At 46.4% G+C, this 20123-nt stretch overlaps 1 protein-coding gene across 5 annotated transcripts in view; it reads left to right on the top strand.

Annotated features, from left to right (window-relative positions):
- The window catches only part of ERI2 (ERI1 exoribonuclease family member 2), a 282343-nt gene that overhangs the window by 80675 nt on the left and 181545 nt on the right, over positions 1-20123 (top strand). For 2 of the 5 annotated variants that reach the window (XM_069647655.1, XM_069647656.1), the window contains one exon: positions 19613-19711. The exons of the other annotated variants lie outside the window; for them this stretch is intronic. The gene's annotated coding sequence lies outside the window, so the exon portion shown is untranslated. The remainder of the gene's footprint in view (positions 1-19612; positions 19712-20123) is intronic. 5 annotated transcript variants of the gene reach the window in all.

The raw sequence follows: 20123 nt of genomic DNA, 5'->3' as shown, positions 1-20123 counted from the left end.
TACAGGGAGGGATACATTTATAGATCAAAAGCGAGGGTGGAAGCCTTGAAAGCTGAGAGACGCGATTGTGATGAGTGAAGGATGTGTGGATTAGTGTGACCTAAAGAGACTCCCTGTGCCAGTTTGGCAGGTCCATTGTATAATGATAGAGTAGCACTGTTCGCAAATGTAACTAATTGCTTCTTTGGCCTTGGTTCGCTGAAGACGATGAGCCCAGCAGATCCCATGTGATGGAAGACTGACGGACTGGGCTGTGACCAATGGCCTGGCATACCCTATGGAGTAGGCCGACCATGTATAGGGTGCACCAACCAGCCACGTGGGTTTCCACTGTATACAAATGACATAATCTATGCTCTTTCCTCTTTTAAGCTTCTGCTTGCACCCTTTTTGGCCAAAACTTTCCATGGCAGCAGAGTTCTTTGTCGACGTACCTATTTTTGTAGAAGTAAAGTTATCCTTGCAAGAGTTTCCTGGGCCACCAGGAAACAGAAACACGCTGGCAACACCACATGTCCTACCTTCCCATGTTCCCACAGGTGTCCCGACAAAAACAGTACCCCACATGTGTGGGTGCACTTACCTGGGCGCAAAGGTAAAAGGCTAAACCACTGGTACACCAAAGAGCCTAGGAAGAGGAATTTCTTATGGTATTTTGGTGTTGTGGACAATTTACAGATTTGGGCCTGTGTTGTCGCAGCCACCATGGAAATTGGGGAACCCAATACATTTCTGAAAAGAGGAAACCCGAGGGGGAAGAGAGATCCCCACCCCCCAAAGTCTCTTCTTGGAGGAAGAAGAGCGAAGGGTTCAGGAAGTTGAGTATTTAGGAAGTGAGCGTTGCTAATAGAGTGGGCCTTGGCCCCAGAAAGCCTTGTGGACAATGGAAAGGGTCCTGAACTTAATCCTTGCAGCCACGGGGACCCATTGAAGGGATTTCGGCGTCAGATATGGCAACTGAGCTTGAGGCCAAGAATAAGTCTTGCGGTTTTTTTTCTGGATGAGTTGGAAGAGGACGAGGGTAGAAGAGAGCAGGTTAAGAAAGAAGCTGTTGCAGTAGTTCAGCCTAGAGAGGACCATGGTTCTGGAGACGGTGAGCCTCTAGACTCGAGGAAGGTGAGAAAAGTTAGAATACCTCTGAGAAGGTGCGGTTGGTAGTGGGACTTTTTAGAGACGTCTGTGAAAGAGCGAAGGTGGGAGCAGGGGTCCCAATGAGGACAATCTGTTTTACTGGCATTGATGCAGAGGTCGTTTGCAGCACACCACGACTGAATTGTGGCCAGACAGTCTGGTATGAGTGAGGAAGAGACCAAGGGTAGCCTGAATGAGAGCTGCGTGTCATCCGCGTAACACTGAAAGTTGGAGGTGAAGGTGGCTATCATGCGGGCCAGGGGGTGCCATGCAGCCATTGAAAAACCAGGGGGATAGGTCATATCCCTGTGGGACACTGCAAATAGAGATGGGGGATAGAAAAGTCCACAGTTCCACCTGGGATGGGCGGTCGGACAGTAAGGTTTGCCACGCCAGGGCCTGATCAGTGATGCCCAGGGTATCCCATAGACGTGCGATCAGGATGTTGTGGTTCACCGTATCGAAGGCAGAGGCGAGGCCGAGTAGAATGAGGACAGAGGGAGCGTTGGAATCAAGATTTGAGAGCAGATCTTCACGGGTGTTCAGAAGAGCAGTTTCTGTGACTCTGCATGCTCTAAAACCAGACTGGTGGCCGTGGAAACAGCAACTGATTTAGTGTGGAGGGTAAGCTGGGAAATAGCCAACTTCTCCAGGAGTCTGCCCAGGAAAGGAGTGATGGAGAACAGGCGAAGTTGGAAGGGTCAGCAGAAGGGTTTCTTTTTTAGGAGAGGGTGCGCAAGGGAGTGCTTAAGAGCAGTGGGGGAAAACTCCAGTGGCGAAGGAGAGGTTGCAGAGGTCGGCGCTAGGGTTGGCTAATTCTTTACAGACTTTGAAAAGTTTGTCCATGTTATTGGATGCCGCAGAGATGCAGGCTTGAATAAAGACTATTTTCTTGGAGAGGATGCAGAGTCTATACTCCCTTTGGAGGAGGCGGCAGGCCAGTTTGTCAGTGTGTGCACCCGAGGAATCCTATTTCTGTTGGGATGCCCTGCACTTGCGTTTTTAAGGGCAGCCAGTCCAGAGTCCTACCAAGAGTTGCACTTTTTGGTAGGATTCAGTCATACCCTCATGACCCGGGCACGAATATCGAGAGTGTTGGAAACTGAGAGGTTAAAGTTTGAGAGGGCTGTGCCAGGGTGGGAGTCAGCCGCAGGAGTGGAAGGAGCATAATAGGTGGCGACAAAGGCAGCTACTGAGACTCTTCATGCGTCAGATGACCTTGTAGACGGGAGGCAGTGCCGGGCTTACTGATGTCAGAGGAAAAGAGAGGAGAGAATGATCAGTCCAGGAAAGAGAAGTAGTGAGAGGGATAGATAGCGGAATGTCAGTTGAGATGAGCATCCAAGGTTGGGCCAGATGGTGAGATGGAAAGGGAGAGAGAGTCGCAAAGGTTGCCCGAAATGTCTTGCGGAATCAGGTGAGTCGAGATGGATGTTGAGATCACCCAGTAGGAGGAATTGAGAAGAGGAAGAAAGCAGAGAGGAGGCCAGGTCAGCCCATTCTGAAAGGAAGAGAGGGCTGACTAGGTGGCTGATGGAAGGTGGCATGCAGGCGTGAAGACCTATGAGAGGGAGAGCTTGCAAGACCAGGCACCCCGAAGGATGAGTAAGCCTGAGTGGGAATGACGGACACAGGTATCAAATCAGGGAAGATCAATTCTACTCCCCCACCTGGTCTGTTTGCTCTAGGAAGAGAGAGTATCTTGTAGCCTTCAGGGAGAAGTGTGTCAGAACGTGTGACAGAGCTATCCTTGAACCAGCTTTCAGTGAGGGTAAGAACGGAGTCCAAGGAGGTTGCAGATTTCAGAAGAGTGTTTGACAGCTGAGCGAGTGTTAAGCGTGGCAATGATCAGTGAAAGACTTACAGGGGAGCAGGGGGCAGTGATTTCTCCTCTCCCCGCCCCCCCAAGTGACGAGAGTGCCGAGGGACGGAGGTAGAAAGGGGGCAGAGGAGCCAAGGCCGGTAAGGGAGCCCAGACCATAATGGTTGAGGAGGGAGCCAGTGCAGGAGATGGCCACAGGGGGCAAGAGCCCCAAATACAGTTTGAGTGGGTGGCTGGTTCACCCAAGGGGAGGAGGCTGACGGGCTTGTCAATGTGTGGAGTGGTGGCAAGAAGGCCATGGCGAGGGTAGAAGGGTGGTTAGGAGATGGCAAGGGAACCAAGGTGGCACAGCTGGCAAGGGAGCCAGGGCTGCCGAAGGAGCTGGTGCAGAAGGCGCAGGGAGGTTGATTAGGCAGAGTATAAGGTTGGGTTGAGGACCCTGGACCATGATGGTACCATTGTGGTAGACCTTGATGATGACCCTGGAGGTGGAGAGGGCAAGAAGCATCTCCCAGCAGGTGCCACCATGGATGGGTGAGGAAGAGAAAGGAGCGAGAGAGTGATGACATGGAGAGTATAGGTTGGGTGAGGGAACGACAGAGTAGGTCTGTGAGTCTCTCTGGCAGAGGCAGTGACGTAGGTGCCTGCATTCGGAAGGGCCGGGTTAGAGACTAGGATTCTTCAGTTTCCTCCTGCCGGACTTAGTAAGGGGTGAAGGATAAGAGATAGAGAAGCAGTTTGAGAAGATTTTCTTTTTCAGTTGTTCAATATATCAGGACATCATCACTCACATAATGTAGTGTCTAGGCAAGGTAGCGACCCTTTCAATGTATGTTGAAAAACCTTGTTAGCTGATGATAACCTGAAAATGAGTGGCTTTTATCTATACAAACCTACATCGGAGGGAAAACTCACAATTGGGCATGAGCCTTTATGTAAAGGCATCTGATAATACGCGGACAGCAAATCGATTGAAGGAAATGAGCAAATTGATTGAAGAAAATATTTGTGTCTTTTAGATCAGCCATGATACCATCCAGTACCGGCTGGTTAACCGCAAGTCCGCACCGATGCATACCTCACTGTGCTGTTTAGGTTTTGTTGCAATCCATACCAGTGAAAGCGAAGGTGTGGGACATTTGACTTTCAATAATGTCTAGCCTTCCAGTGTCTTGAGGTTCATCTTTCACCTTTTGTCTAACCTTAAATGAAATACAGCAATGCCAAGCCACCACTGAATAAATCATGTGTAGCTGCAATGTTTGACCCTGCAGGTACGCTACCCTTTAAAATAAGTTTTGAAACCTCTAAACATTGGGATAAATCTAATTTTCGTATTCTTTAAATGGCAAGTGGATCAGTCACAGATCCTGAGCCATGTTTCAACTGAGCAAGGTGTCTTTTGACGCACTAGTAGCATAAAAGGGGGTGGAAGTAGAGGCTCTGTAGTGTAAGACGTGCATATGGAACTCTCCTTCCAGTGGTAGGGGTTGTTTGACTCCATATGTGTAGAGTCGTATTCTGGGTGTTGCTAGTTTTAAAATCGGCTTCAGCCTGTGGAATTTGACCGAGGGCATCTAGTTGACTGACACTCCTGTATCAAACAGCACTGAAACACTTGATAGGATAATTAAACAGATAGCAACCGACTTGCAAAAAATGCAAAAATATACACTAGTTGAAAAAAATATGAGCAGAATCATGACAGAGAATTGTTGGCACTGACAGCGCAGTGATAGAGTATTTAACTATTCTCGTGAAGGGTGCTAATTCAGTCATCTTTTATTACATTTTAATATAAATTGACTTTACATTTATTCTTGAATAGGATTCTTTTAAAGTTTATTTGTATTTTCTGCAAGCTTTGAAATAAAATATCCTTTGCAAATCTCAGCAAAACAGGAGTCCAGGATTTCTATGAGAATGTGATTTAAGTGATTTAAACATGCAATTGCTGAACGTAATGTAATATAAGACAAGAGGAGAGATGTGCACATAATTAGTAGAAGAAAACAGAAGGATGATTTAAAGGTGATGAGCACAGAGATGCTAAGGGCAAGACTTGGGTTTGCATCCCATGCCCACATGCAAAAATTGACTTTAAACATATATTTGTTGGCAGCTATGGCACATCAGTTTCCCATTGCCCTTTGGGTGCTATTGCCCCTTGTGGCAAGCCTCTCTCCCTCTGTACTTCCTCCGCCCATAGTGGAGGTGCCTCCTGCAACCCTGTGTCCCTTGTCTAATGCATTCTTTGACTTGTTTCCCTTGCTCTAAGCCTCCACTCTCTGCACTCCCTATTCCCGGGTAAAGGGCTTGCCTTCTTTCCCCATGTAGCTCCTGAAGTGCCTGGCCTGTTTAATATACCAGGGGACCCCGGGCTCCATCTAGCCTTTGTATCCCTGGAAATATAATTTTTTTAATAAACTTTTATTTTCATCATATAAACGGAACAAAACATCCTCAAACTGAATTCTGCCCCCCCCCCCCCAACCTCCACCCAACTTCTGCCATAGCGCCAGTAGGTTCTTCCGTCCCGTTCTTCCCCTTCCAGCAAATTAACCGTAAATGTCCAACAACTTGAGTCTTTGGGGGGACCACTGTTCCCTGAACTCCCCTTTCAAATAGGCCAATGTCTCATCCCAGTCTGCTGAGAAACTCCCCAGCTTATTGTTGGCTGCGTACGTTGCCCATTCCATCGAGACTGTCCCACATTTTCCTTAACCAGTCTTGCTCTATCGGGATCGTTGGGCTCTTCCACTTCTGTGCAATAAGGGCCATCGCTGCCAGGGTGAATGACTTTCGCCTTAGTACTCCCTCTCCTCTCTTCTCCGCCCCCCAGTGCCTGCTTCCCCAATAAAATCTCCCGGGGATCTTGGCTGACCCCCCCCCCCCTAAAGCATGAGACTGAGCTTGTGCGATGTCGCGCCAGAAGGGCCTAATAATGGGGCAGTCACACCAAATATGAGCTGCTGTACTTTCTCCCCCGCAGCCCCTCCAACAATCCCCCGAGTTTGCCGGGTACATCGCATGCAGGCGGGCCGGGGTATAGTGCCAGCCGTAGATATACTTGTATCAGGCCTCCTGCAGCTGGGCCGCTTTTGCCACCTTCAGAATAATCTTCCACAACCTCTCCCAGTCCTCTTTCCATTCTAGCCCCCAGTTTCTGCTCCCATCCCCTCATATAAGCCCCAGTAGCCTTCAGGCCAGCGCTCTCTAGTAGCCTGTAATGGTCTGAGATTAATCCTCTGGACCCCTCGTGCGTTAGGAACCGTTCGAACTGCGATAGGTTGCGTATAGCAGCCTTCCTTACCTCCACCGACATAACCCAGTGTCTAATCTGGAAGGATCTGTGCCTTTCTCCCTCGCCCACCCCGAACTCCTGCTTACATTCCTCAAACGTTTTCACCTTTTGGTCACGAACGCCCCTTTCTCCAACCCCAGCGTGAAGTCCCCGTTATTGAAGATGGGTGTAAACGGAGATGGAAAGGTTGTGATCCCCCGCCTCTCCACCACGCTGTCCCAAATGTCCACCATTCCCTTTGTTATGGCACTCAGGTAGAGGTGAGTGGTCTCAACCTTCGTGGGAGCCATAGTACCTCCCCTAGGTGGTGCCGGGCTACTGCTCGGAAATATTCTTTTAAACCCTCTCAATCTTTTCTTCTATTCTTTGAACCACTCCTGTGATCCCTCACAGTAACATGTGAAATGTGACCCGCAAGCAATCGGCCTCCCAAAATGAACGTCTTATCAAAATGCAACACATCACACACATATATGACTCCAAGAAATCAGCTGCCTGCAGAAGGACAAACATATGATACATAGATTTTAAAACAGAGCTATATTTCACATGGGCCCGCAGTATAAGAATATTGTTACACTTGCCAACATGGACTGGACTATGGGAAAAGCCACAGAATTGCTACAATTTCTTTCATAAAGCTGTGGGCCTGAGTGCAGTTTTCCATTTCATGCATGCCTTTGCAGGACAATAGATGTCGGGCAGAGTTTGAGACATACCAGCCACAGCGACATTCAGAGGAACCAGTCTGTTGGGAAGTGTCTGGATTTTCCTCGAGCTCAGACTTGGGGGAAGTGGACATTAAGGTGAAGTAGACCCTCTGTAAAGCCTACCCTTTGACGTTGACCAGAGTCCGCAGCACTGACCTGATGGTGATGAACTTGTACATGAAATCAATAAGAGAAGTGCAAGGTACCCTCCTTTCGTAATGTAACACTGAAGACACTAAGTCTCTCTTACCCTTAACTGTACTTAAAATGAGATGTGGTTTCTAATCAAATTTAGAAGAAAAGTAAACAATGTCCTGTCGCACTTCAGTCCTGTTTGTGTGGCAGAATATTCATGTCAGACCATCACACGGGCTGTGTAGCCTCTCGCACACCACATGTGCTGAAATTACACACCTGATCATCTTATTTATCCCCCTTTATACAAAGTTGCCACTGGGATCAGCTGGAAATTCAGCAGTCGAGGTGTACAGGACACAGCTTAGCCCCTGTCAGATCAGCATGTGCTGTCCAGTGTTGTGTTCAGCAGTGTTACTTCTGCCCAGCGTTGCCACAAACAAAGGGACTGTCTGAGGCACAGTTGAAGATCTTTGCAGCTGTAGAAACAAAATCCTATTCAAACACGAGTGCAGGTGTCTGTCTCCTTTTGCTAGAGACTCCTGCGATTTTAGGGAGACTTTGCAGCTCTGACAGAGAAATGTAGGGGGCACTCCCTGACACGATATGGAATATATTGACCGACAAAAAGGACTTGCCAGAAATGCTGTCTGATGGTAAATTCCATTGAGGAAGTTAGTACTGTGGTAGTCCAGATTTTCCATACTAACTTTCAGGAAAGTCATGATTCTATTAACGACACAGGGGCTAGTATTATGCTTACTCTTCTTTATTAAAATCCAAGCAACAATCTTAAAAGAAAAAAACATTAATCAAAATCAAAGAAAACAACCATTTTCTTTGACAATGTAGTCTTTGCAGTGTGAAACTCTGTTGCCCTCAGGCATGACATTTGTCCTAGTCCATGAATCCTAACGTTTCGGTCCTATCACCTCACAAGTCCTCCTCCCCAATTCCTTTTTCGCTGTCTCGCTGCAGGTTCCTAATGAACAACTTCATCTCGAAAAGGGTATAACTAAGAACAAAACCCGTAATGAACGATGCCGACCCCAGATCCGGCAGGATTGTGTCCTATGTTGTCTGCCTGTTTAGTGTCCGCACCTGCTGTCAGGTTCCCTTGGAGGTTCAGCAGATTCCCTTTGAGGCATCCTGTTAGGAAGAAGCTAGTGTCTTAGTTTAATTTGGGGGGGTTAAGTTGGCTTGAACTGACCTTCTCCTTAACCATGTAATCGGCCAACTTCAATTATCCCAATACAAGATAGTGTATTGCCTGCACAGCAGTGATTGCTCCAAAGCTTACTGTGAGGTAGTTTGGAACCTCTGGAGAGGTTCTAAACTGCCTTTCATACAAGTTTCTTCCCAGAGAGGTCACAGCTACAAGAAGCTCCTTTAGGAATAAAAGGAGAACTAAAGTCACCAGAGATCTGAAGTATTTCAAAAAATCGAACAGCTGGAAAATCCAGTGAAAACTCTATCTCCAATAATTGACTGTAAAATTATTGACTAATGCAACTTGTTATGACATATGTTTGTTAAGGATTTCAATCGGGCGACACACCTTAGTTTCAGCCCAGTATGCAGCGCGCAATTGAAATGCTTGTGTGATCGATTAGATTTTATATTGAGACGATACACCACCCATATCACACACCCTGGGTCACAATGGACCGGGAACCAGGCTGGTGGGTAATATTTATTTAGAAATTCAAGAAATCACACTTTCAATATATGGAACAGCAATCGCCAATGTGGTGACAAACAATAGGAAGGTAGGCAATGCACTTAATTCAACCGTTTAGCTACACAGATAGAAAACCCCAGGGAATAGAAACACTTGGATTTCTGGAAAGATAGCATTAAAGTTAGAATCTCCCCCTGCAAAATTCCCTCAACCCACAAATAATCAAATCTGAATGGATATCTAGAAGCAGCAGGTAATCTGGAATAAGGAATAAGAAACCAGAATAGAAATCTGACTTTCCCTCCCCAAACAAGAGAAAAACGGATTTAAACCCTGGCAATGCTAAAATGACACTGGATGGATAAACAATGTCTAAAATCCTTAAATAAGTACAATTCTCTACGGGAGCAACACTGGAAAATTCCAAGCAATAGATTGAGCAAAAGCATACAATTCGAAAATGAATGGAAGGTTTAAAACAATTGATAGTAAAAATAACACGTGTAAAAATTTGCAAAAATGCTCACTCCCGCCTGAATTTACCAAAACGGTTTCTAATAAAAACGGGTGAAATATTGTAAATCTGGATGCGAGTTTTGGGTTGGGGTGTAGCAATGGATCCTAGATGCACTAAAAGTGAAATTAGGTCTCTAGCTGTTAAATTGAGTGAGTTATGCCAGATAGAATGAGGTGTGCTTTTGGAAGAATAAAGGCGCGAAAAAAGGACAGAAAACAATTTTGACAAGGACAGTTTTACTTTACTCTAGGGCATTCAGGCTAGGCTACCAGCTTGACACAGTAAGCTCTGGAGTTGATCCACGGAATCAACCCTAGCACCTCCGTGTTCGCCCTGGTCGGACTCAGTCTGATTACCCGATGGAGGACTAAGGGCTTAGGATTTCACAAGACAAAATTATTAAAGACATTGGCACTAGCACAAGGAATCAAAACAGGGTAGCAAGAATGATTGTGACAATATTATAAGTTATTGGAGTCAGAATAGGATAGCTTAGAGATTGGAACTAAGGACAAGGCAAGTTATGCTTTGGCTCTATGGTTCCTATTGATACTCACAGTCCACTTTTAGTTTGGTTTCTGGACAGTCAGTGCTCTGGATCACCACACAGACCTGGTCTCTAACACAGGACAGCCGGACAAAATCGGCGGGCATGAACTGGATACCAAAGGATAGTTCTTCTGGTTACTGGATAAGATGGGGCATCAGGGGAGCAGGATGCGGCTTCATGCAATGAGTGGTAACAAGCCAAGCTGGATTTGGATGCCAAAAGTACCACAGCGTTTCCCTTTGGTTATTTGGATAATTAAAAATTGAGGCCTAGCTGAAGCAGGATGAACAAGGTTTGGCCTTGTGGTTGGGATCTGGATTCTAGATGGATAATTGCAAGAAGACAGGAACAGACAGGACGCCGGGCAAGAAATCTGGAATCGGTCAGAAATCAGTGTGTGTCCTGAGTGCTAGTCGGGGGGCCCTTATTTATAATGCCAGATGCCATCATTACAGTATATGACAGGGGCAGGATTCACTACCCATGCCCCTAACAGTAGGATTGGGCAAGGGCATAGTCTCTGCCTTGCTCACAATTGGTTGGATATCATAAAAGTGATATCATGTTTGAGGTGGTTTTTACTGTATGCAGAAACTCCCACATTTACTTCACTAAAAAATGCGATTTTTTTTGCCAAAAACACATACTTCTGCAGTTGCAACCTCTTAGTAAGTCAGATACATATTTTGTGCAGCACAGATTAGTCCAAACCTCCAGTCTGTGCGAACTTGTTTCGCCTTTCTGACACATTTTGGTAATGTTACACATTAAAGATTTGGCCTAAAATTCCACAATTTTATACACATTTGACATTTGCAACGTGGATGCTTTTCTGGTAATACAACATATATCACCATTTCTGTCCAGAGTGCGTCATGACGTTCTACCAAGTTTTCAAACACAGCCCACAATTCCCCTTTTACGCTGTGAAAATTCCCCATTTTTACCAATTTTGACAGCTGAGATGTAAGTCTTTTTAAAGTTCTTTATAAATTAGTCTTAAAACAAATGGGAGTCATTGTCATTTTTTTCTTCCCAGCTAACACCAACTGGCAGTTTCTTCCAAACAGGATGGGGGGGGCCTCTCTCTTAATTGAAGGTTTTATGGTCCTTCACGCTTGACAGGTGAGTGTTCCAAGACTGCTATTGTCCCAGCCTGGAGCACAAACTAATGTCTGATGAGCTTGTGAACTCCCATTGTCCTGTCGCATACACATTTTTTCAAGCTGCCAATTAGCACTTTTGGTGTCCGGGAAGTTTATGGTGCGACTCTCTTCCTGAAGGAAGTTACAGGGCTGGAACCTGAACAACTGATATTTCTTGAGAGCTTGCAAACTCAGCCTATGTATTTTAACCTTTAAGTTTTGAATTAAACAAACCTGGGGAATCAAAATAGCCTATGTATGCATTATCACCTGCCACATAATCCTTTTACATTGCTGTATAAGCAGGCCTTCACTCAATAATTTACTTTGAAATAGGCCACTTTTCTTCAGTCAGCAAAGCCCATTTTACCACGTGTTTAAAAACTGCTAACATTTCTTTCTTCTAAATTTTGATTTTCGTCTCCAGCAAATTGACATACTGCCATGCAGCTATGGTTAGTCTCTTGAATGCTGGTGTTCTGCAGCATGGATACATTTTAAACGGGCATGGCTCGGCTATTTAGAGTCTTTCTCTGAACAGCTGATTTTTAGATACTTTTGCAAAGCAAATAGACTTCGTTTCCCGTGTAAACTGAAAACAAAGCCCCTGGTTGATTTCTTTCCAAGCTAAAATGACTGGGCCTGTCATTCAGGAACCAGACATGGTTTTGCTAATGCACATTGACTTCTTCTGGGCATGGCAGGACCTTTTCAATTACAGCAGTTTCATAGTAAATGGAGGGATTTAGCCTCAAAACAGCATTTCTAAAGGGTGAGAAAAAAAGGTTTAATTCTGAAAGGAATTCTGGGGTTTTCAGCAAGGCAACTCTGCCCATTTACTTAATTCCATGTTAAATGTTGCAGAGCACACTGGCACATTCCTGCAGTGTGTACTCTGTTCCACCCCGCCTAAAATATGTGTGGCAGTGTGTTGCAACAATTTTTTTATGGTTGTTGTAAAAATGCAATTTTTAGATCCTGGCGCGTACAGGAGCCAGCGCAGCCATTCTGCTGTTTCTTGCACCAATGCAGCAAAGTGATGTGGTAAAGCACATCTGAGTGGGTCAATATATCCCACACATCATTGATGGAAAATTGATTAGTTAAAAGAACTTTTAAACAGAAGAGGTGTTTGAGCAAACTTAGGACTGTCAAGTAAAGTTTAGTCTTTAATTCTGTGATGTTTCAAAGGTTATGAAAATGTACGCTCTGTAAATTTGCGCGATCAACAGCAGAAAAGCAAGGAAACGTATTCCATGGCTTGCGCTCGACCAAGTGTAATGTTTCCTTTCCAAGGCTAGTGTGCTCTAGAGGAAAGTACATAAGACGCGGTCCAGCGTTGTGTTGTAACGGTGAAGCAACGCGTCAGGAATTTCTCAGCCTTCGGAAACTGCAACAGGGAAGCCATGCATTGGATCAAAGGCGTTGTGGAAGCTGCCGAGGATTAGTGCATATCGCGCTGTGGGCACAAGCAGAGATTTCAAGAAAAGCGCATGTCCTCTTTTTTCAGTTGGTTTGTTTTTTTCCCTCCTACAGTAAGAAAGTTTTAAGGAGAAGGAGAACGTTGAGGTAACGTGGCAATAAGGTTTCCAGTTAAAACTCTCAAATACATATACCCTGAGCAAGCTACTTAATTGCTGTTTACAAAGAGACTCGAAGTTAGAGACACATGTTTTTCTTGCAATTGACAACAGCAAACCTTTCTGAAGCTTAAGCAGTGCAAGCATCATAGAGAAACGGAGATAGTGAAGAGAAACTTAGTCATTTTCTTTTTCACATTGGCCTCCAGGCTTGGGGCGGAGGCAGTATGGTAACACGGGAAGATGAGAAAGAATATAGGTAAGTGTACTGGTTTAAGATTTCTAACCATGGAAATATTTTTTGCAGGTTTCTTGAGCACTGAGCGATCCTGGAGTAGGAGGTTCACGGAGGAGACCTGTTCTTTGTTTTATCCACTTCCCCTATTCCCAAGTCCTGGTCTCCGCAGTAGTTGTATGTAACCGACTACTGAGTGAACCGGACTAAGGGGTCTGGCAGACTACTCGTCTGCTCCTGCAGGTTTTCATCAATGGGACCACACACCTGCCCAGATAGAAGAAAAAAGGAAATAAAACAACCATGTTAACTGTGGGTGGGTGATCGCCACTATCGCTGTGCTGCTGCTTGGCTGGGCTTCTTGCGCTTGCAGTAATCGTGCATCTTGCCTCACTGTGCCCTATCTACGCAGATTTGAGCGATTGGACGGGTGGGATAACACTTCACCTCTGTCTTTAATAGAATCATGACTTTCCAGAATGTTGGTATGGAAAATCTGGATTCTATGTCAAGACCAGAGACTCGTATTATGCTTGTTTAAAACTTACCACCAACGAGACAACCTGGTCGTCTGGCTTAAAATAAATGATCTTAAAAGTAAACTTGCTCGACCAGTGTGCGGCCTTGAGGATATCCTGCAGCTGAGCTCCGATGGCAAAGGCTTTGGAAGCCATAGCCACTTGCGTGGAATGCGCTCCAAATCGACAAGTGTTTATGACGCATTCTTGCATGACCCATTTCACCCACCTGATTAGGGTAGTGTTAACACTGCCTTGAAAGCCTTATGGAGTGCGATGAAAACTCTACTTTCTATGTGAGTATTTGGGTAATGGGCGGCCGGATCACTCTCACACCCTTGAGCAGTCGGACAACTAGGGTGTATTTGCCGAATGGAGCTCTGTCAACTTGTTCGTGACCCGCAGAGATTGCAGACCTGAACGTGTTTGTTCTATAGGCCTTAACCTGGGCAGCTAGGCTTGTCGGGAAGATTATTACATGGATCACATCCGCTGTAGCAGGATGCACGTCCATAGCCATACACCAACTGAGCCATCTTTTCCAATCCATCCTGTATTATTTGGCCATCCTGGGTGCCCAGGATTCTTCAGTGAAGCGCTCAGCCTCTCCCAATAGTCCTGGCTTTCTCCAGGCACTCCTCAAATCACCCAAGCTACCAGCTGTAGATTTCCCAGCATGACCAGAGGGTGCTGGAAACCTGGCGGCTCTGCCCGATTGCCCGGCTCATCCAGTAGAAGGATCTGGGTGTTGCAGGTGAGCTCCATCATATCCAGGAACCAAGCCTGACTCTTTCAAGCGGGCATCACCAGAAGTAATCTTGCTTGCTGTTGACTTGCATACACCCGCGCCCTCACAATCATTGCAAAGGGGAAAAAGGCGTAGTTCCTGCACTGACCCAATTGCTGTAAGAAGGTTGCCACCGCCTCCAGCTGAAGAATCGTTCCAGTTGGTGGTTCAATCTGGATGCGAACAGGTCCGTCTTGCAAAGACCTGTCCTCTTCATCAGCTCAAGGAAAACTGAGCTGTTCAACTTCCAGTCGCTGGAATCCCTGAAGCGTCTTGTTTTAAAGACCGCCACTTGGTTGCTGATTCCTGTAAGGTACTACGCTGTGACACTCGGGCCTTTCTCAGGCAGAAATGCCATAAATCCTTGCCTAACTAAGCTAACCGCTTGGAGTTTGTCCCTCACGTAAGATACATGTATCGTACCGCCAAGACATTATCAATTTTCAAATATTTGTAGCATTGCACTCTGTCCCAGGTTAAACTTTTGATCGCGAAGGAGACTGCTAACCACTCCATGCAGTTAATGTGAAGCCTGGATTCCTCTAAGGACCATCACCCTCCGGTAGTCGGCTCTCCGCAGCGGGCTACTCAACCCCTGCGGCTGGCATCCGACTATCGCCAGGTCTGCAGCAGAGCCGAAAATGGACCTTCCTTTCCACGCTTCCATGTGTCGATGCCACCAGGCCAGTTCCATGCTCGTGTTGTGCAACATCAGCACAGTGTGCTTGTAAGACATTCCCTGTCAGAGGTATTGAATCTTGAGGCACTGGAGGGCACGGAATGGAGGGGCCCGGGAAAGATTGCTTGGACGGACAAAGCCAAGTGCACCAGTATCCTTAACTATTTGAGGGCGATCTGATCTTTGGACAAGACTGATCTGTTCTGCTTCTTTATATCGTTCATTTTCTACAGGGGCAGACACAGTGCCCCAGCTTTGAGTTTGTGATAAACTGCAGGAACTGCATTCTCTGCTGTGGGCTGGTCTCGGATTTCTCCCAATTGATGAGAAACCCCAGCTTCTCTGAGACCCGTCGTTCGGACCATTTACTCTTGCATCCGCATTGGATCCTGCGCCATGAGACACAGATGGTCGATGTACACAATCAGTCTCACTCCTGAGTAGCTTTGTGAAGCACTGCAGTGCTGAAGTTAGTCCGAAAAGGGAGACACATACTCCCACCTTTGGCCTCGCCAGAAGAATTCTAATAATCGCTGGTGCGTCTCGGGAATGGTTACTGCTAGCTAGGCATCCCTTAAATCTATGCAGGCAAGCCAGTGCCGTTCTGCAAAATGTCCCTGAAGAGATGATTTCCTCCCATCTTGCAGTGACGGTACACGAGAAAGGCGTTCAATTGTCTGAAATTGATCACCAGCCTCACCTTTTTTTGCTTCTGTTTCACCAAGAAGGCATTGCTTGGGAAGCTCTGCACCACCTGCTGCACTGGCCTTATCGCCGTTTTCTTTAGAAGCTCTCCTTTTTCCTTGTCCATGAGGCTTTGTTCCTCCTCTGAAATTGCGAAGGGTTGTTGCAGTTTCGCTTGTCTGCGCCCTTGAAAAATTAGACAAATCCCCTGCACAGTCTGAGACCCAAGAGTCTGCAGTAAGCTCCTCCCGCAGGAATCTCATTGCTTGCTGCTGCGCTGTGTGTATGCAACTGTACTCTCACCTGCTGCCGCAGAGCCAGCCCCGGCCCCTACCTCTTCCACAGGAGGGGAGGAAAGGATTCAGGCTTCTGTCTTCCTCCTGTCAACAGTTGTTTTATATAGGGCCTCTGGCCTCCTCAGCGGCTGGTGGAGCCGCTCCTGCTTCTGCCAGCCCAGGCGAATACGCAGGGCACAAACGCTCTTTAACGATGTCTGACCTTTGTCCAGAGCAGCGAAGGTGCTAACAAATCTGGGTATGTCTTTTGACAAAAGCTTCTCCAAACAAAAGGCCTTTAGCTGCTGCAGCGGCCTCACAGGATGCCAACGGCCAGAGTTTCAGGTCGATCTTTGCTAAAATTGATAGTCTGCACTCCGCTGCTATCGCACAGTTGGTGTTACCTATAAAACAAACTGCTCTTTGTGCCCAACCATCCAGAATATGCACATCAATAGGTGGGGCCTCTTTGGCATCTTACACTTTTTTAAAGATCTTGGCCAATGGATCTATGGAATTGGGGAGCGTGTCCTGGCACGCTATCCATGAGCGGTCGATGCCCCTTTTTCAGGTCCTTGATGTGCTTTGCCAGGAATGTAACCATACAGGGGTTCACCTCCAGAGTGTCCACTACTTTATCCGGCAGAGAAGGTCTGTGATATTGTGGCTTCAATTTGCTCCTCACCACCTTATTTAGAGGCATACGCAGTTGCTCAAGTACCTTGTGGCCTTAACTGGGGATTCCCCTCCGGGGTCTCTGGTGGGGTAGCAGGTCTGGATGAAGGGGGGGTCAACCAGGGAACTATATCTGCATTTCTAAAAGCTCTTATTGTGCCTTTTTCACGGTTCTCCTTCCTGAGGAGTGGCCAAGCTCACGGAACTCTGTGCTGCTGGAATCCCATTCAGTGCCCTCTTGGTCTTCCTCTGGGCTAGAGGGTATGTCACCTTGTCCCTTCCATCACGCCTTGCCCTTAGCATGCTTCTTTTGTGTGCCCTTTGCGTGATGTGGACAGTGGTTCGCCACTGGCCTTAATGTTCCTCCTGCCATTGCCTCTTGCATGCTCTGGGCCTCACAGCTCTCGGGCCTTGTGAAAAGGCGACCCAGCCCAGAAGGAAGTCCAGTTTATGGGATGACTGCCCTAGGCCTGCCCATGTTGCTTTCTCCATCAGCTGTCCCAGAGAGGGGTCCTGCAGAATGTTTGAAGGCCCTTCTCTGCTTTACTCGCTGTAGGAGGATTCTACGCCCACATTGTGTAATGCAAAGGAGACAGACAGCTAGCTGCCGCAAGGTTACTCACAGGCTTAATTGGGGCCTGTACCCGTGCAGTAGTTAGTCTTGGGCTTCCACCTATATTAATATAATCATACCTCTCCAATCACAAGCTTTTGGCGGGTGTCACCCGGCCTGCAGGCAGCACTCTCACGCTCCAAGCCCCCTACCTGCTCATAAAAGTCAATTGGCTTTCACATGCCACAGTCTGGTGTTTTCACCCACCCTGAGGCCATACAACGTTGAGAGCTATGTATGATATATTATAGGCCTGTGTTGAGCAATGCCTGTGTGCTGTATGAACCTCAGGAATTTTGGAGTCTACCACGTTCCACTTAGTGACGTGCTCTTTGTTCACTACGGGCAGTGCCCATGCACCGCTTACTGTGTGGAGCGCTGTAAGTACACTCGGAGCTGCCTATCAGTCACCTTGGCGCAATCGGCACTGCTGGCGCGCCATTAGGTGGTATTGTCACAGGGCTGCAGAGTTCCCTTCCATCGTGGCTGTTGCCGAATACCTTCAAAACAGAAGGTTCGCTGTACGTTGCGATCAACCGGCTCCCTTACTGAACGCAGGAAGACAAAACTGCAACGCCCGGAACCGTCAAGATTTGTGAACGCATAACCGTTTCACTTCCCTGTCAGTCGTTGTTCCAGTTATGTGCTGCCTCCTGTAAACAAACCACTAACCAAGAACAAGAAAAGGTCCTCTCCAATCTAACTATGTGTACCTTGCGCTCTGACTGGTTTACAGTATTACTTTAATCAGTCACACACAAGACAATCAAAATAGTACTCATCTGCTACTCATGCAGAAAATAACGAAGTGGAGAGGAGGACACGTGAGGAGATAGGACCATAACATCATCATTGTCGGACTAGGAGATGTGTCATGCCTGAGGGCAATAGTTTCAAACTGCAAAGACTACATTGTCACAGAAAATGGTGGTTTTCAGTTGTTGAATGTCTCTTTCTTTGTTTATATTGCTGCTTGTGTTTAGGAAGATTACACATACTAGCCTTCAGTCTTGACATAGAATCCAGGGCTATGATGCAATAGGTGCAGAATTAGAGTGCACTGGCAGAATTATTTAAAAAAAATATATATATCACAATGGGGGTATTTTTCACTTTTTGAATGTGTTTGAAATCATTTAAACTGTACATTTTACATCGTGTCCAGAGGTTGGTGGCACGCTGTCACACACTGGCACGTGCCACATGTCACATTCGACTCCTACCCCCTTCTCCAGTTGGCACATCACTTCTACAAGTGACTCTGGCAGGTGTCACATGCCATGCCAAAAATGGCATAATTGAGAAGGAAAACTTAGATGTGCATGTCGCTGTATGCCAAATAATGTCATAAAAGAAAAAACAACCTTGGCTCTATCGTTTTAAAATGAATATGAAAATCCATTGCTGGGACTCAACCTAAGTCGATCTCCTTAACCACTGAGCCACCACGTTGCCGCAGCAAAGGATCTGTGTCATGATCACAGCAAAAGTTCCTACAATTGCGTCCAAAAAGAGTTGGTCTTCAATCTACCATTCGTGGAGTTTAAGAAAAGGCAACTCGGGGCAGTGTTAGGCATGGGCGGTACTTCCCAACTCTCAACAGGGCTGCCTGGTTTATGCTGGTAGAATGCGCAGTGTAGGTTTTCTCTCTCCTTCTATTTAAGCCCCTCCCCTCGAGCATTCCCTGCTTCGCGTTCGGAAGAATCCAGTCAACGCTTGCCGCTGTCCCGCTTTAGGTCCTGTCACGTTTTAGCGCCACCTGTTACTCTTTCCCTTCTGTCATTTCGGTCCCCTTTTTGGCCCGTTCCAGTTTCCCCGAGTTCCCTGCAATTCCTACAATTTTCCAGTCATAGTATTTTCCACAGTCGGTGTTTTGGAACTCCCGTCACAGACTTCATTTCGGTCACTCCTTTAGCCCCGTCATTTTTCCAGTCACGGAACGACTTCCATAATTCAAGAGTTTCCTGTCAGAAAAGTTTTCGCAAGTATCTTTGCTCTATCCTCTGAAGCAGCATAAGTTTTTTTTCATGATATAATGAAATTCAATGTTGCATTGTAATTAGTTTCTGAACATTGTTTGCACGTAACGTATGGAGCTGAGTTGCGCTTCATAGCTACTGAGTGTTCCTCAGTGAAGGATCTTAGCTTGGCGTGTATTCTTTACATATTGTTGAGTACGCCACACGCCTTGTATGGCATGTTGCCGTATGTTTTTTCACTTATTTCCAAAGGCTTGAATGCTTTGGGGGTTGTGAGTGCGTTTCCTGAGGTAAATTCGTTTTCCGGTTGTGGTGCCCATGAATGCGTGGGTGTAGAAATTCCTCTCACACTTTAGGCACTCCTACATTTCCCAGTCCTAATTCCAGTCACTTCAGTCCATCCCAGTTATCCTGGTTCCATCTCCCCTCTTCAGAACTAGCGCCCCTGCACAGACGCAGGATGGAGAGCTAACAACATTAATTCCTAAGGTAATTAAAGAAGGGGCTGTAGTGTCATATGAGAGTGTAGAATTAGTTAAACTCCATAGAAGTGCTAATCAAAATTCTTAGAAATCTCTTGTGTTTGTCCTAGGAACTCACATTCGTATGGTTGAAGGGGGGACTGGGAGCTACACCAATTGAGAAGAACAGAGTCACGCAGTTCCATCGTGAGTGTCCCCGCAGAGTCCAGGTAAGCGTTACAATCTGTCCGTTTCAATAAAACCCACTTCCTTCCTGCACTGTCATGTGCACGGCACGGCCTGTGCAATCCCACACTTTTTGAAACTTGGTGGTATCGATTGGCAATAGTGTTTTTTGTAATTTTTTTAAAACAATTTTTGTGTAGGCCCTTTTTATTTGACAAGACGCTACTAGGACTGCCTTATTATTTTGTGATGGCCATAGCCTGCTCCCATCCTAGCCTTAGGTTTAGATTAGGTGTTTTTCCCATGCATACAGTTTAGTAAACACCCTTGAACTGTGATCACTTGTGTCTGTCTTAACTGTTGCCACCATGAGTTCCTTACAGTGTGTAAAGACTAGACCACAGAACGTGTTTTTTTTTTTTGCTGTCGGAAGCGGCTGATCGGCCAAGTGGCTAA

Source organism: Ambystoma mexicanum, chromosome 2q (assembly GCF_040938575.1).
Source record: "Ambystoma mexicanum isolate Mex_15411 chromosome 2q, UKY_AmexF1_1, whole genome shotgun sequence".
In the NCBI taxonomy this organism is placed as follows: Eukaryota; Metazoa; Chordata; class Amphibia; order Caudata; family Ambystomatidae; genus Ambystoma; species Ambystoma mexicanum.
This window is presented reverse-complemented; position numbering and strand designations above follow the sequence as displayed.